Source organism: Tamandua tetradactyla, chromosome 2, assembly GCF_023851605.1.
Source record: "Tamandua tetradactyla isolate mTamTet1 chromosome 2, mTamTet1.pri, whole genome shotgun sequence".
NCBI classification, from domain to species: Eukaryota; Metazoa; Chordata; class Mammalia; order Pilosa; family Myrmecophagidae; genus Tamandua; species Tamandua tetradactyla.
The window spans coordinates 182,572,415-182,589,181 of record NC_135328.1 but is presented as its reverse complement, the minus strand read 5'-3'; the positions used below and the strand labels follow the sequence as shown (position 1 = coordinate 182,589,181).

The window sequence follows — 16,767 nt, the reverse complement described above, 5'->3', positions numbered from 1 at the left end:
CCATCACCAACACAAGAATGTAGAATTCCTTATAATATAAGCAATATACAACCATGCATTAAATTAAGTTACAAACTATTCCCATTTAGGAAGAAACGGCTTAAGAAACTAACAGGTACACTACTGGGGAATAGGAAGTGAAATGGGAATATTTTGAAAATGCTCCCAAGTAATTATATGAGCCCTCCTTCCATCTTCCACTGACAGAGGTATGGCACTTTACAGATAATTTATAAAGAATTTATTACATTCCAGACCTTGAGTGTGAAGACCTAACTGGAATCCCACCTCTGACAGTTACTGTGTGCGCCTGACTATATTGTTAACTTCTCTGAGGCTTAATTTCCTACTCTTATAAGAAAGAAAAAATTCATGCCACAGTTACTGTAACACCATTTGGATGAAAGCATCAGCATTTAATACTTGACAAAAATAAGAACTGAAAGTTTGTTGCAAATAAGTATTACAGTTAGAGAGGTCAAGAGGCCATTCCTTCTTTTTTTTTTTACTTCTGATTTCAGCCTCATCTTTCAAAGGAATTGAAAGCATAAAATTCACTAGCATCTGTGAAGCAACAACCACTTTGATTCAAACTGCATGACTGAGCACTGCAAATTGTTATGCCATTAGTCACAGGTAATCATTAAAGCAGTCATGGAAATAACCTGTGTCTTAATCAGCTTGAAGAGGAGAAAACTGCCAGAAGGAGTAAAGGGAAAAGAATCTTGCTGAGTGAGTAGCAGTCAGCTTTTCATCCCAGCTCCTCTATAAACCTGAAGGAATGATGCAGCTAGAGCTACGAAGTGAGGTGTTGGGAGTCAAATGCTTTCAGAAAGAGTTAAAATGATATAGTAAAATCATGTAGTACATGATATAAGAAGGAAAAGAGAGGTCGAAACTTACCTCTGGAGAATTGAAATAGATAACTAAGAAAAGAGGAACTGGTTTAAACAAAAACAAAAAAACTCGAAAGAAGTATTGTAGTAGAACTAGAAAGTGATTCAAGGGAGGGAAAGACAATAGTGTTAAACAGTAAAAATGAGCATAAACTTAGAAGAGAATATTGGCTTTTAACCGGAAGAGGTAATTAATAATGCTATAGAGGATGGGTTTGTGGAATAATGAAAGCAAAAATCAAACTGCAAGAGTGTTAAGGATCAGAAGTAAAATTTAGCCACAAACGGTATAAAATCAAGTAAGAGTAATAAATTCAAGCAGAGAGGGACAGATTAAATTAGGGAAAGAGGAATATGTTAGAACTTTCAACATATTCTATCCCCATTACTTTGTTTTAATCTTCATAACTCTTGTCACTTCCTGATATTATTTTTGTTTACAGTCTGTTACTCATCACTAGAATGCAAGCTACATCAAAGCAGGATCTTTTATTTTCATTCTCAAGATGTTATATACCCAACGCCTGGAACATAGTCAGCACTCGTATTTGTTCAATAAATGAATGAAACAGATTCCTCAAGAGGTGGAAAAAGATAGCATAATTTAAAATTAGAATAACTAAGATGTGACTGAAAACTCCCAAAATCTTTACTTAATACTCTTTGTATCCACCACTTCTCTTTACCTCCAAGCAAAGTAGCTTTGAATCAATCTGTAGCTAGAAAAGCAAATTAGGTATAAAAAATAAAGAACTCCTACAACTAAGTATTTTAAAAACTAACCAATTAACAAATGGGCAAAGGATTTGAACAGACATTTCTCCAAAGAAGCTATACAATGGCCAATCAGTATATGAAATGATGTTCAACATATCATTAGTCATTAGGGAGATGCCAATCAAAATCACATTGAGATACACTTCACACCCATTAGGATGGCTATAGCCAAAAAAAGAAAGAAAATAACAAGTGTTGCAAGGATGTGAAAAGAACTGAAACACACATTGCTAGTGGAAATATAAAACAGTTATAGCCACTCTGGAAAATAGTCTGGCAATTCATTTATATGAAATGTCCAAAACAGGCAAATTTATATTCAGAAAGTAGATCAATTGTTGCTTATGGCTAAGGGGAAAGGAGGAATGGGAATTAACCACTAATGGATATGGGGTAAAAAACCATTTAGAAGGGAAGAAAACGTTCTAAAATTAAGATTGTGGTGATTGTTGCACAGCCCTGTGAATATATTACAAAACACTGAATCTTACACTCTAAATAGGTGAAAAACATAGTATGTGAATTATATCTCAGTAAAGCTGTTTTCAAAAAAAGGGGTGGAGGGTGGAATCATCATACAAATGCTTGTGTTCTGCCATGTTCCTACTTTTTTCTTCACTAGTGCCACAAGATACACTCCCCGCCCACAAAACTGGAACAGGAAGGAGAAAGTAAAAGAAACAACTTCACCAGAAAGCAACTCTACTACCACAATTATTTACAGTCCCTTGAATAATTAGTGGTTCAGCAAAATTTGTTTTCTCATGGTCTCTACTATTCCCAAACAAAGTGTCTATTCATCAAACATGTTTAATGAAAACCAATTAAGATCTATAAAAAGTTTGAAACATCTGTATACATCCTGAGAAAATTCTAAAGAAACCATTCTACTACAATCAAAAAATCAACTACCTAGCCTACAACCTCTTCTCCTAAAAGAACAAGGCAAGAAAGAGAATAACAGAAAAAAAAAAAAAAAAGAAAATTCCAGTCAACAATCAGCTTCAGCTTTTTAAGACTGTTTTAAGAGGAGGAAGTTTATGTCTGAACTGCCTCTTTTCCCTCCATATAGTTTACAACTGTTGTCATCAATAAAAAAAGTGGTAGATGTGGGGGAGGAGAGCTTATTGGCCAAACATCGTAGAGTATAACTTCTTCCAAAACCCAAACTTTACAACCTGTAAATTATATAAACAGATCACAGGCTACCCTCTTCAAACCAAATCATAACCTAAGTAAATAACACAGGATTCTATTTCTGGGTCTGTCATTAACTCAGTAGATAATTATGAAGTTTCAGACTACTTACTTTGCTCAATAACTTAACCACAATATCTGGCTCCAAAATCAGAACACGTGGTCTAATAAAGGAGTTTTTCCCAATTTATAGATCTATTTTTATGGAAAATCTGGCAAAGGTATATAAAATTAAATCACATTATATATTTAAATCACCCATATTGCATATATATGAAATATGAAAAATCCAAAAGATTATCCACCCTAAAGTGTTGAATCTTTTTTTTGATCTTCCATCAAAAAAATAAACATCTTTTTCTTTTTTTTTGCATAGGCAGGCTCCAGGAATCGAACCCAGATCTCAGGTGTGGCAGGCGAGAATTCTGCAACTGAGCCACCATTGTCCGCCCCATCCTACACAACTTTTAAAGTCATTCAGTAACCCAAGAAAGAATAAGCTTTCAGAGAGCTGAACAGTGTGAGGTTTTAACTTTAAGCTCAGTTATATTTAGGAAATCAGGATGTCACCTCTCTGGATCCTGTATCTTTATCTTGGGCATTTGATTCATGTCTTTTGCCAGGTGTAATTCCAGTCAAGTGATCCTACCATACACACCTGAAAAATAAACTGAACATAACAGAATTTACCAGTTAAGAGAGTAATAAAATGTTGTACTGCAACTTAAAAGAGGGGAAGCCAAGAAGTCTCCCAAAACAAAATAAAAACTACTTGTCTGATCTCCAAAACCAGTCTACAAACCACTGCTGACATATAAGAATCACTTCTATTGCATTCCTAGGAATCCTGATTCAGAAATCTAGGGTAAAACCCAGACAATCCATTAATTAAAAGCATTCTGATACACAGCTTAATTTAGGAATTATTAGTTCAGGACAAGAATAGCAGAAAGATTTCATATCATTCAATTTGGCTGCCTGAAGTGCCACAGTGGTGGTGGTGGGGGGGGGGGGGGGTCACATCTAAAACAACCAGAAAGAATGCCATGAGCAATTAGTAATATGTCATGGCCACAGTGATGGGGACGAGGTAACATGTAAACCTTATATCTGTCATTCCTGATTTAGATCATGAATGGGCACTTTTTAAGGAGGCTTTTGGATCAAGAGAAGAGACCCAGATCTGGATTATTTACTTTTAGCTGAGAGGACATCCAGCTGATTCTGGGAGAGTAGGAGGCTGCAAGAACAGACCATTGGCATAGGTACTAGGACACACAAGAAGTAAAATTAAGTTTTCAGTATTATACAGAAAAATAGGACATGTTTTCTTCTCTCAAGAGATTTATAATCCTGTTTGAGAAATGAAAATTCTGCATGATAATATAAACTTCAATAAAAAAGAAAAAGGATTTCTGTGGCTTGAGGAGTTTCATTTTACTGATGGGAGCCACGTGGGACACTGAATGCCATGTCAAAGAGTTTAGTTTAGATTGATTCAAGAATCAACCATTGGTTCTTGATAAGGAAATGAGTAATGTGATGTTATTTAAAAGATTCCACTGGCAGCATTTTCCACGATATTGGGAGGCTATTAAAATGAAGACATGGCCCACTGGGGGCCAAATAATCTGCACTGTAATCTGTATGCTTCTGTCACTGCAACTGGATTATATACATCAAATTAACTTTTACATCTCCTGTAACTCCTAGCACAAGTTCTGTACGCAATAAATATTCAAAAATGTTTGTTGAATTGCTGCAAAGGAAGGAAAAACTGTCAGGTATTTTCAAAGAAACTATAACTTGCTACAAATAAAGACATGAAAAGAGTGGAAGGAGTCAAATTATGCCAAAAAGTAAAGGTGGGCTATGTTAGTTCTAGGAGCCTTGAATGGGGAGATGATGCTTAATTTGTACAGAATTTTCACTAAGACTGATTGTAAGGTTTAGAAATGGACAGAGGCAATGGTAGCACATTATTGTGAGCATAATTAATAGCACTGAATTATGGGTGTGATTATGGTTGAAAGGGGAAGTTTAGGGTCATGTATATCACTAAAAAGAAAGCCAGGGGATAAAACATGTATAACATAATTATCCCGTTATGGATGATGACAGTGCGGATATAAGCATATTCTGCCATGAACTAGAACAAATGTACATCACTATAAAAAGTTGATAATAATAGGGCAGTATATAGGGAAAATTACAACTAATTCAAGCTATGGATAATTAACAGTAATAGCATAATATTCTTTCATCAACCGTAACAAAGGCACTACAGCAATGCTAAGAGTCAATAATGGGGGGGTGGTATAAGGGGTATGGGGTTTTTCCTTTTGGAACAATGAGAATGTTCTCAAATTAACTGTGGTGATGAATGCACACTCTCTGATTACACTGAAAGTCATTGATAGTACACTTGGATGGATTGTGTGATGTGTGAATAAAACAGTTTTTAAAAAAGAGAGACTTAAGAGACATAACCAAATGTAATGTGTGAATAGTGAGTCAATTAAAAACAGCTGTAAAAAGACCTTCAACAATCAGGGATATTTCACTAGGTGTCATCCTAGGGAACATCGTTAACTTGTTTGACGTGGCGGCGGGCGGTTATGTAAGAAAATGTCTATTTATTTTAGAAATGCATTCTTAACTAGTTATGTAGAGGTGAAATCTATGATTTTCCTTAAAATATTTCCACAAGAGGCATGCAATTAGGTGTACGAGCCTTAAAGACTGTTTGTTGAATGTAATGTCAGAAACAAAAAGACAACTATTATCATGCTTCAATCATATGGAGTAACTACAATATAAAAACTTGGTGAACTGAAGTCAAGAGCATGGGTTATCAGGTTTGAACCTACTGTAAAGGGTCCAAGATTGTAAGTTCTTACAGCAGTCACATATACTCAGGAGTTATAACTCGTTTTTAAATTCTGAGCTGTTTATATATAACCTGATCGGTCCCAGAAACTTCAGGTATTCATGTTATACCTGGAACTCAGAATTAGAGCTCTGATGCTATGTAAGTTGGCAGTACTCCACAAAGAAACTGTTGAGAAAGCTGAAAGAGATCAGACTTCAAGTAGAGATATGAAGGAAGCTAATCTGGATAGGACAAAGTAGAGCAGAATACATAAGTTAAAGATGATACTGTCCATATTTTAGAACTTCAATTTCTGTGTGAGAACAAAGGAAGAGGTGCTTATTTGGTACAAAATTTATATTTTTGGTGATGCATTACCTTATTTAACTTGAATGGTCAGTGTAGTTGAACACTAAAAGTACATGGAATCTTGAATAGCATACAGAGATTCTGTGGTTTGTCCAGGTTAGTGTGATGCCCAGATATATCCCAGAGTAATTTGGGCAGTGAATAAAGAAGTATTTGCAAACTTTCCTTGGGGGACCGAGGAGAAAGGAGGAAATATTCAACTTCCCCATTTGGAGAATTTCTGATATTCTCATAAGCAAGCACTGGGGTCAATAAGTCAATAAGCCGAGCCCTCAGTTTTGGGGTTCACCCCTATGAAACTTATTCCTGCAAATCAGGCTAAGACTACTTAAAATTATGCCTAAGAGTCACCCCCAGAGAACCTCTGTTGTTGCTCAGATGTGGCCTCTCTCCCTAAACCAACTCAACAGGTGAACTCACTGCCCTCCCCAATACATGGGACATGACTCCCAGGGGTGTAAAACTCCCTGGCAACGTGAGACAGAACTCCTGGGGGGAGCTGGGACCCAGCATCAAAGGAATGAGAAAACCTTCTTGACCAAAAGGGGGAAGAGAGAAATGAGAAAAAATAAAATTTCAATGGCTGAGAGATTTCAAACAGAGTTGAAAGATCATCCTGGAGGTTATTCTTACACATTATATAGATACCCCTTTTTAGGTTACAGTGTGTTGGAGTGGCTGAAGGGAAGTACCTGAAACTGTTGAGCTGTATTTCAACAGCCTTGATTCTTGCAGACTATTGTATAAAGATATAACTTTTACAATGTGATTGTGGGATTGTGAAAACCTTGTGTCTGATGCTCTTTTTATCCAGGGTATGGATAAATGAGTTTAAAAATATGGATTAAATAAATAATAGGGGAGATATGGGTAAAATGAACTAGGTAGATGGAAATACTAGTGGTCAATAAGAGGAAGGAGTAAGGGGTATAAAATGTATGAGTTTTTTCTTTTTTTGTTTTATATGTTTTTCTGGAGTGATGTGAATGTTCTAAAAAATGATCATGGTGATGAATACAAGACTATGTGATGATGCTGTGAGCCACTGAATGTATACCATGTATGGAATGTATGTGTGTGAAGATTTGTCAATAAAAATTTTTTTTTAATTTCTGCAAAAAAGAAAAAAAAGATATTTGAGGCACACTTGGCAAATATCTCAGTTGTTGAATTGCAGCGATGAGTATATGGGGATTCATGATATTTTATCTACTTTTGAGGGAGTTAGACTAAAATCTTTTGGTGTTCCTTGCCCAGCACTGAACAATTAATTTTCCTTTTTTTTCCTCAGATTTCACATAGGTTAAGAATGACTAGATTTCTCAGATTGTGTCTTAGAAAATAGCCTAGACAAAATCAGAAGAAAGTGGGTATTAATTTGTTAGCTCTACCAGTTGGAAAATTCTGAATATATCCAAAGAACTTCTTTGTAAATTAATATGAGAACTGAATATGAGCCAAGAGAGTGACTCAGCTGCTAAAAAACAAAATATAATCTTGGACTTCATGAGAAGAGCAGTATCCAGATCAATGAGAAGTACTGTCCCATGCACTCTTCACTGTTTAGTTCACACCTAGAATATTGTGTCCTCTTCTGAGCACATTTTAAGAACATTTACAAACTAGATTGCTTGCAGGAACAGATATCAGACTAGTGAGGAGTTTAGAAATCAAATGTCACATATAAAATGACTAAAGAAAGAAACTGGATGTGTTTAGCTTGGAGAAAAAAACACTTCCCAGCCTTCCATTTCACATCTCTCATATAGACCCCAGCACAATATTTTCCAGAGGATTTTGAGAGCTCTTAATAGGCATTCCATACTCAAAGAAGAAAAAATACTTTTTCCTCCATGGGACTTATCAGAGTGTTCAGTGTCTTAATGTACTTTGTGCATCTCCAAGAAGATGTTCAGTATTTTCCAAATGTATGTGACCATTTATTCACTCATTCAGCAATTATTTGACAAAAACTCCTCCAGCTGCTGAAGATACAAACAACAGTAAACATTTAATATTCTGAGAGTTTGGGGAGCAGCCAAACTAGGCTTATTCCTGCTCCTTTAAAATGTATTATGATTCTCACCTTGAAGTCTCTAATTATGCTTTCAGCCTAGAATTCCCCATCTCTAAACTTAATTCAAACATTATCTACTCCATGAAGTGTTCCTGATCTTCATATGCAAAAACACCCTTCTCAGCACACCCATGGCCCTTTATCTGTACCAATCCACTGAGAACAGACAATGGACTCTTAATTACCTTTGGATGTGTCACAACGCCCAGGTCAGTGTCTTGTATGTGTAGGTGCTCAAAAACCATTTGCTGAATGAATAACCATTTAAAAATATTTTAAGTGAAGGAAGGTAGACCAGATCTCTACTGCTAAACAGGGAAGAACTAGGAAAAAATAGAGGGAAGACGAAAGAAAATTTTGCCTCGATTAGAGCTAAACAACAAACTGACTGACTGCCTTACAGCTATCAGTGACTACAGGTGTTCCAAAAACAGCCTAAGAATAAAAGCATTTTAGTGGGATAAAAAGAGATAAGACTGAATAAAGGATTAAGGTTCTAGGAACTACTAAATATCTCATTATATTAGACAAAAGGTAAGTTTCGATAAGATTTGTATGAAATTAAAACTCTTAAAAATAAGCTTAATAAAAGTAAAAAATAAAAAAACAAAAAATAAATAAAACAATAAGCTTAAATAGTAACTTAAATAAATCCTTTCATTTATTAGTGTAATGACGATATAATTATGACCATTACATATCATGCATCATCTACCTCAATAAGAAATGCTGCTTAGACGAGGAAATTCTTTAGATCAATAATATCCAACATTTTGCAACAGAGAAATAACTACAAAGCCATCAGCTCCTCTTAAAGCCACCTAACCACACTTCTAAATATATTAACTTCTATGGGCAAACATTCTGCCTTTGTAGCTAAAAACTAATTTTAAAAAAAAACACGGAAATTTCAAGATATTTCTATGATTTATCTCCCAAACTAAAAGCTATAGTTTTCGCTGGCAGGGACCCTACCTTTTAACTTGTGTCCCCAGTATTTAGTACAGTGCCTGGAATACAGCAGATGTTAAAATACATGAGCAAGTGAATGAATTAGAGAAACGAATGAATGAATAAGACCAACACCCCCATGAAGGAAAAACAGTAACTCAAATAAACACTAACCATTTTGTTTCTCTTATAAGATTCATGTCAGGAAATAAAAGCATATGAATAGATCCTTAAGTCCAGTGTTCATTTTAAATTAGAGTTCTGTTTTTCAGTCATTTATTGATAGAATAATTACTATAAGTAAACCTAATGTCTTGGTTGCTTCTGGAGGACTAAAACTAATTTCTTGATCAAGTAGCGTTAATGACCAAATTCTGAAGAAAAAAAAAATCCAAACTACTTAATACCCCCACAACTAGTCCCATAAGATTATAATCAAATTATTTATTAAATTGGCTAATGTAACTGCCTAGAAGCAAAAAGAATTTGATAGTAAAAATTTCTCAAAAGTCCTGATTCATGTTTTTCCAAAGAATTTTCATTTAAATCATAAAAATTATAAGTTTACTTTTTCTGACTATAAAAATGATACAGACAAGTTCAAAGGATAATATAAAAACTACCCATCGTGATGCATTCTCTCCCAATCCTTTTTCTATGCAGTTACAACTTCTTTATATACAACCACTCTTCCTATCCATCAGACAAGAAACAATGGAATTCACACTGCTGCAGTGACTCAGGTACCTTCAGTAGAATCATGTCCCAGGTACAATTCCTCAAATGTCTAAATCTGATTTATGTGTATTCAAAAGTAGATCAAATCTGCTATTTAGTAATTCCTAAAAATTTTCCTTCTCATTCCCTCTTCTCCTCTACTCCAGAATTCTTTTTTAAAAATGTATGCAGTTCTAGTAAAAATTCATTCAATTTAGAGTGATGGTAGCACATAATTTTAAGGGTAACAGTGATGAATTATGGGTGTGATTATGGTTGAAAGGGGAAGTTTAGGGTTGTGTACTTCACTAGAAGGAAAGCTAGGGGATAAAGCATAGCATAGTATAACATAGTGAACCCTGTGGTGAATGATAATTATAGCTAATTGCACAAATTTAAGAATGTACTTCCATGAACTAGAATAAATGCACACTACTGTTACAAGGTGTCAACAAAAGGGTGGTATATGGGAAAAAATATGACTAATGCAAACTATGGACTACAGTTAACAGTAACACTGTAATATTCTTGCATCGACCGTAACAAAGGTAATACACCAATGCTAACACTCAATTTAGAGGGATATAAGGACCATGGGATTTTTTTTAAACAATGGGAATATTCTCAAATTGATTATGGGAATAAATGCACAACTTGTGATAATACTGAGAGCCTTTGTATACTTTGGATGGATTGTATGGTATGTGAACAAACTGTTTTTTGTTTTTGTTTTCTTAAAAGCGATTTAAGATTGTTCTCCTGTCTCAGTGACTACATTAACCAGTGGAACCATCGAGGCCTGAGTTTTGGTGGAAGGTTTTTTTTCATTTTAAAGTTAACATTGTATTTCTGTAATAAAAACTCTTACTTGATTTTTGGTCAGGTTAACAAACGTTTTCAAGAACACACACAAAAAATGCATCCAATGACTGGAAATGAGCCTACATTTCCAAGAAGTTACTCCCACTATTTTATGTCCCCTAATCTGATATTATCATAAGGCAGTAGCCCAGGTCCATTGGGGTTCATATTCTTCGATTCCCACCTCAAAAACCAAAGTCTTTTCCCAATCAAAATTTTATTAGTTTTCTCATCAGCCTTCTTGAACCAAGGTATCTTTCCCTGGATGCCTTTGATTGGATATTTCTATAGACTTGTTTTAATTGGGACATATTCTCGGCCTTAGAACTGTAAACTAACAACTCATTAAATTCCCCTTTTAAAAAGCCAAAAAAAAAAAACCTTTATTAGTTTTCTACCAAAGTAACCACAAGACTAGAAATAGAGTGCCAGGTCTAGTCCCTGCTCTATTAGTAAATAATTGAGTGACATTAAGTCATTTATCTTGTATATCAGTTTCTTCATTTGTCAATAGGAATAGTATTTGCCCTACCTACATCACAAGGCTGTAGTGAAGCTCGAAAATCAAACAAATGAGAGAAAGTGCCTTTGAAAAAATACTACCTAAATGTTAGATGGATATCTTGCCAAAGTACACACAACCTATAATAAATGAAATGAACATGACTTATTCAGATATTCAAAGATGCCATTTCTGATGGTGACTACTATCAGTAGCTGAGAGAGCACCATCAATAGCTCTTTATGGACCCAACCACACTAACAGAACCTGATGCCATTTATGATTTACATCCTGCCATGACAGTCTGCTTCATCTTCATTCAAGAGTCAACCTTTTCAAACTTGGAAGATATGACTACTATATCTAGCTGTAATTAATAGCTCAAAGTGCTACAGACAAATCACAGAAACTTTTTTTAGTTACTTTTTTTTTTTTTTTTTTTTTTTTAAGAGAGAGGGAGGAAGGGAAGGAAAGACAGAGAGAAGGAAGGAAGGATGGAAAACATCTTTAAACATTTTCTTGTTTTATTGTATTTTGTTTGTTTGTTTGTTTTTTTTACATGGGCTGGGGCCGGGAATCAAACCAAGGTCCTCCGGCATGGCAGGCAAGCACTTTGCCCGCTGAGCCACCGCGGCCCGCCCCTTTTTAGTTACTTTTAATCATGCAATAAGCACTCACATACCCACCAGCCAAAAACTAGAATCTTAACCTACTTCCACCAAATGGCAATCCCATCTCTAAAAGAATAGAATTTTAAGTTCTGGTAGTCTTCCCTCTCATCCATGCCTCTCACAGGTCTTACGGTGCAACACATAGTAAGGCCATGACTCAACCTTTGGAAAAGGCTGATCCCAACTTCCAAGATCTTTAATATGGGCACACTGTTGGCACCGTACTCTATCACCAATCAGAAGTTCACTCTTACTACCTTAATACCACTGTAAAATTGAGTAGGCCTCTGTTTAGGTAGAATTCAGTTAAGCTTTTAGTTCACTCCAGGTGAAAATCTTTAGCCAAAAGTCAGTTTATTCTGTAACTTCTAAATTCTGAGATTCTGAGCTTTTTGTGTATAAGCCATTCCCAGAAACTTTGGAAATTTATATAACACCTGAGACTCAGAGTTAGAGCTCTGAAGCTATGAAAGTCAGCATTACCCATATAGCAACTGTGAAAAAAGTTGAAAAAGTGATTAGACTTCAAGATACGAATGAAGCTGATCTGAATAGGACTAGGATAAATCAGAATGATAAAAGATGACATGATCTATATTTTAAAACTTCAACTTCTGTGTGAAACTAAAGGGAGAGATGCCTATTTGATGCGAAACTTATATTTTGGGTAGTGCATTATCTAATTTAACTTATAGTCAGTTTATCTAACACCATAATTACATGGAATCTTCAATAAGGCATGAGATCTTGTGGGTTTGTACAAGTTAGCGTGATTCTATTTCAGAGTAACGGGGGCAGAGAATAAAGCATATGTGAAGTCCTCTTGGGGGACTGGGGAGAAAGGAAAAAATATTCAACTTTCCCATCTGGGGAATTTCTTATATTCTCGCAAGCCATGGATACAACCAATTCGACAGGCTGAGCCCTTGATCTTGGTGTTCAACCCTATGAAACTTATTTCTGCAACGGAGAAGCTAAGTTTACTTATAATTATGCCTAAGAGTCACCCAGAGAACCTTTTTCATTGCTCAGATGTGGATTTCCTCTTTAAGTCAACTAAGGTGAACTTAATGATCTCCCCCCCATTACATAGGCCATGACTCCCAGGGGAGTAAATCTCCCTGGCAACACGGGAGAGCTATGTTGGGACCTAGCATCAAGAGATTGAGAAAGTCTTCTTGACCAAAAGGGGGAAGACAAAAATGAGACAAAATAAAGTCTCCATGGCTGAGAGATTTCAAAGAGAGTCAAGAGGTTACCCTGGAGGTTATTCTTATGCATTATACAGATACCCTTTTTTAGTTTATGGTGCATTGGAGTGGCTAGAGGGAAGTACCTGAAACTATCGAGCTGTGTTCCAGTAGCCTTGACTCTAGAAGACGACTGTATAATTATATAGCTTTTATAATGTAACCGTGTGATTGTGAAAGCCTTTCACAATTTGATGCTCCTTTTATCCAGGGTATGGAGAGATGAACAAAAAAATAACAAAAAATAATTACATAAGTAATAGGAAGGGATAAGGGGTAAAAAAAAAAATTGGGTAGATGGAAATACTAGTGGTCAATGAGAGGTAGGGGTAAGGAGTATGGGATATATGAGTTTTCCCTTTTATCTTTTTATTTCTTTTTCTGGAGTGACGTAAATGTTCTAAAAATGATCATGGTGATGAATACAAAGCAATGTAATGATATTGTAAGCCACTGATTGTACACCATGTATGGACTGTATATATGTGACGATTTCTCAATAAAAATATATTTTTAAAAAAAAGTCAGCTTACGGGGTAAAATCTACTTCAGACACAGGGTTAGCCCGGAATACTCTGTCAACTCTTCACTGGGATCAATGGCCCTATCTATGTATGATTTGAAGATAATGAAAGAATAGCCAATATTCTCAGTTTGTAGAGACTCTCACCATCCCCAATTGTAGCATTCTATTCAGAAGAGATAAGACTATGTTCAATTCCTCTTTATTCCATTCCATAAGATTATCAGCCCATTACAGACTATGTTATCCACTGATGACTGGAACAAGTCAGACCGAGCAATGTCAACGTAAATCCAATTAATTACACCAAAATGAAATAGCTTTACGAGAGGATTAAGCTGGAACTGTATGATTTAGCAGAACCCAGAGTGGACAATGATGATAGTTAATTGTATGACCATAAGAAAGTTCTTTACATCACTATTACAAAGTGTCAATAATAGGGCGGGAAGAAATACAATTAATCAATTAATGTAATAGTATATTGTAATACTCTTTTTTTTTTTTTTGCATGGGCAGGTACCAGTAATCAAAACTGGGTCTCCAGCATGGCAGGTGAGAACTCTGCCTGCTGAGCCACCATGGCCTGCCCTATTGTAATATTTTGTAACAAAAGCACTATCCCAAAGCTAAATATCAATAATAGGGAGATAAAAGGGATTTGGGATTTTTCTCTTCAGAAGAAATGAGAATGTTCTCTTACTAACTGTAATGGTGCATGCCTAACTATTCATTATACCAAGAGCCAACAACTGTACATTTAGGTTGGATTACATGGTATGTAAACAAAACTGTTAAAAAAAATAATAATGGGGGGATAAGGGAGATGGGTTTTCTTTTTATTTTCATTTCTGTTTTTGAACTAATAAAAATGTTCTAAAATTGACTGTGATGATAAATGTACAGCTATGTGACAATACTTTGAGCCAATGATTGTATACTTTGGGGGATTATATGGTGTGTGAATATATCTCAATAAAATTGCATTAAAAAAAGAAATAGCTTTAGATTTATAAAATCCTCAAAGCAACCAAAGTGATTCAGTAATTATTAGAAACTAGGCCTATTAATCGTGTCAAAGGTAAACAAGTAAGTGCTAAAAGTGTTCCTAATTGTCCTATACCATAAATTTCTATTTATCCTATATTTTATCTTACTACAGCACTTAAATTTGATACTGTATGAAGAGTTGCATTTGCTTTTTGTTCCCACTGTTTTGTCCCAATCTTATAAAAGAGTAATAGCTGCTTTGAAAAACATCATAATCTCAGGTTATTAGTTAATATGCCAAGTAGAATAGCCAAGTAGGCAGCCAAAGGTACCTACCTATAAAAGGTTACTCAAAAATAAGAACAATGCCACTGTTACAAATATAAGTACAACATCTGGTTTCATAAAACAATACTTTTTCCATATTCCAACAGATGGCCCACAGTAATAATGCTTGGCAGATCTGGCTATAACAAATTTTATTAAATCAAAAATTCTTAATAGCAGATGCCTTTTCCACTTTCAGTACAAGTCAATCTCTTTAACAAAAACATTGTGCTTTGGTTCTTGTTATTTGTGCACTAAAATACAGTTATGTTTCTGAGTTTGGGGTGGAGAAGGTAAAAAGTACCTCCCTCAAGGACTGAAAGGCTAATTGTTCAAAATGGAAAACAAAAATGAACAGTTAAAGGAAGACTGAGGAGAGAAGTAAAAGTGCACATTAGCTGTCTGAAGATTAAGCTGCCAAGGTTTCTGAGGACTAGCAATGTGGAAAAGTAAGTGACTAAAAAAGCCAACAGGAAAGTGGGATGAAAATAATGCAAGTTCTGTGTTGAATGCTACTAGCAGGGGAAAAAAAAAAAAAAGTACCTGAATGCCTAAACACCACCTATCTTTGTACACTGCAGTGTTATGTTCATATTTAAATGAAATGCCACAATGTCAAGTTAACTTTACTATCTGCTTCCACAGCCATATTAAAAATCCAGTCTTCAAATTCCAGTTATGCCATTATTTGAAATATTAATTTATAACATAGTAAACAGTACAGTATGGTGATTAAAACGCCAGTAAGTTCAAATTTGAACAAGGGGTTCAAACCCAGGCTCTTCCTTTCCTAGCCTTGCACCCTTAAGCAAGTTACTTAACCTCTTTGTGCTTGTAAATTCTGGATAATAATAAAATCTCCCCTTACGGTTGTTGTGAGAATTATATGAATAATACATACTTAGAACACTTGGGGCCCATAGTAAGCTCTCAAAAACTGTTAGCTATTATTATTATCATCACCACCACTATCATCATCATCATACTAATTCCCATTAAAGTTCTGAGAGAAGAGGCAGTATAGGATATGACTTGTCCAAAGCACAGAGCAAACAAACTATAGTATCTGACAAGGAAAATTCCTTCATTTTCAGTCCTGAAGATTAACCATTAATAATCAATGATTTCCAAAGTAAGGGAGCTTCCTAGTCCCTCTATGTCTCCAGGGATCCACATGGGGATCTTTTAAATTAGAATAGCAGCACACATGTTTTCATCCACATGAAAACAACAGGCACTGAGTAAGAAGCAATTACTCTACTACGACTTAATGTATGAAATCTTGAACAAGTCACTTAATCTAAACTTAAAATTGCTCGTTAATAAAAAAATGCTTTACCTGCAACACAGCATTGTAATAAGATCAAATGAGATGTACATATTGTATAAGAAAACATTTGTAAACCATAAAAACACTATACGAATGTTCAAAGGCCATGTCTTACTCATTTTTATATTCCCAATGCCTAACGTGCGAAACTGAGATTATGATCTAAAAGAGAAGACATGAGAGGGGTGGGGCTGGCAGAGTCAGGATTAAGATGAAGATGGTGAAGAGTTTAAAAGCGTAAGAAATCCAAATGTCCATCAACTAGTGAATGGATACAATGTGGTATACATATACAATGGAATATTATTTGGCAATAAAAAGGAATGAAGTACTAATACATGTTGCAACATGGATGATCCTTGAAAACATTATGCTGTATGAAAGAAGCCAGATAAAAGACATGCTGTATGATTCCATTTATATGAAATGTCCAAAATAGGCAAACACAGAAATGGTA

The 16,767-nt window shown here is 35.2% G+C and overlaps 1 protein-coding gene across 4 annotated transcripts in view; it reads right to left on the bottom strand.

Annotated features, from left to right (window-relative positions):
• FOXJ3 (forkhead box J3) overlaps positions 1 to 16,767 on the bottom strand; it is a 216,204-nt gene that overhangs the window by 195,310 nt on the left and 4,127 nt on the right. The window contains exon 1 of one of the 4 annotated variants that reach the window (XM_077150036.1): positions 3,441 to 3,775. The exons of the other annotated variants lie outside the window; for them this stretch is intronic. The gene's annotated coding sequence lies outside the window, so the exon portion shown is untranslated. Of the gene's footprint in view, positions 1 to 3,440; positions 3,776 to 16,767 lie in introns of those variants that run through there. 4 annotated transcript variants of the gene reach the window in all.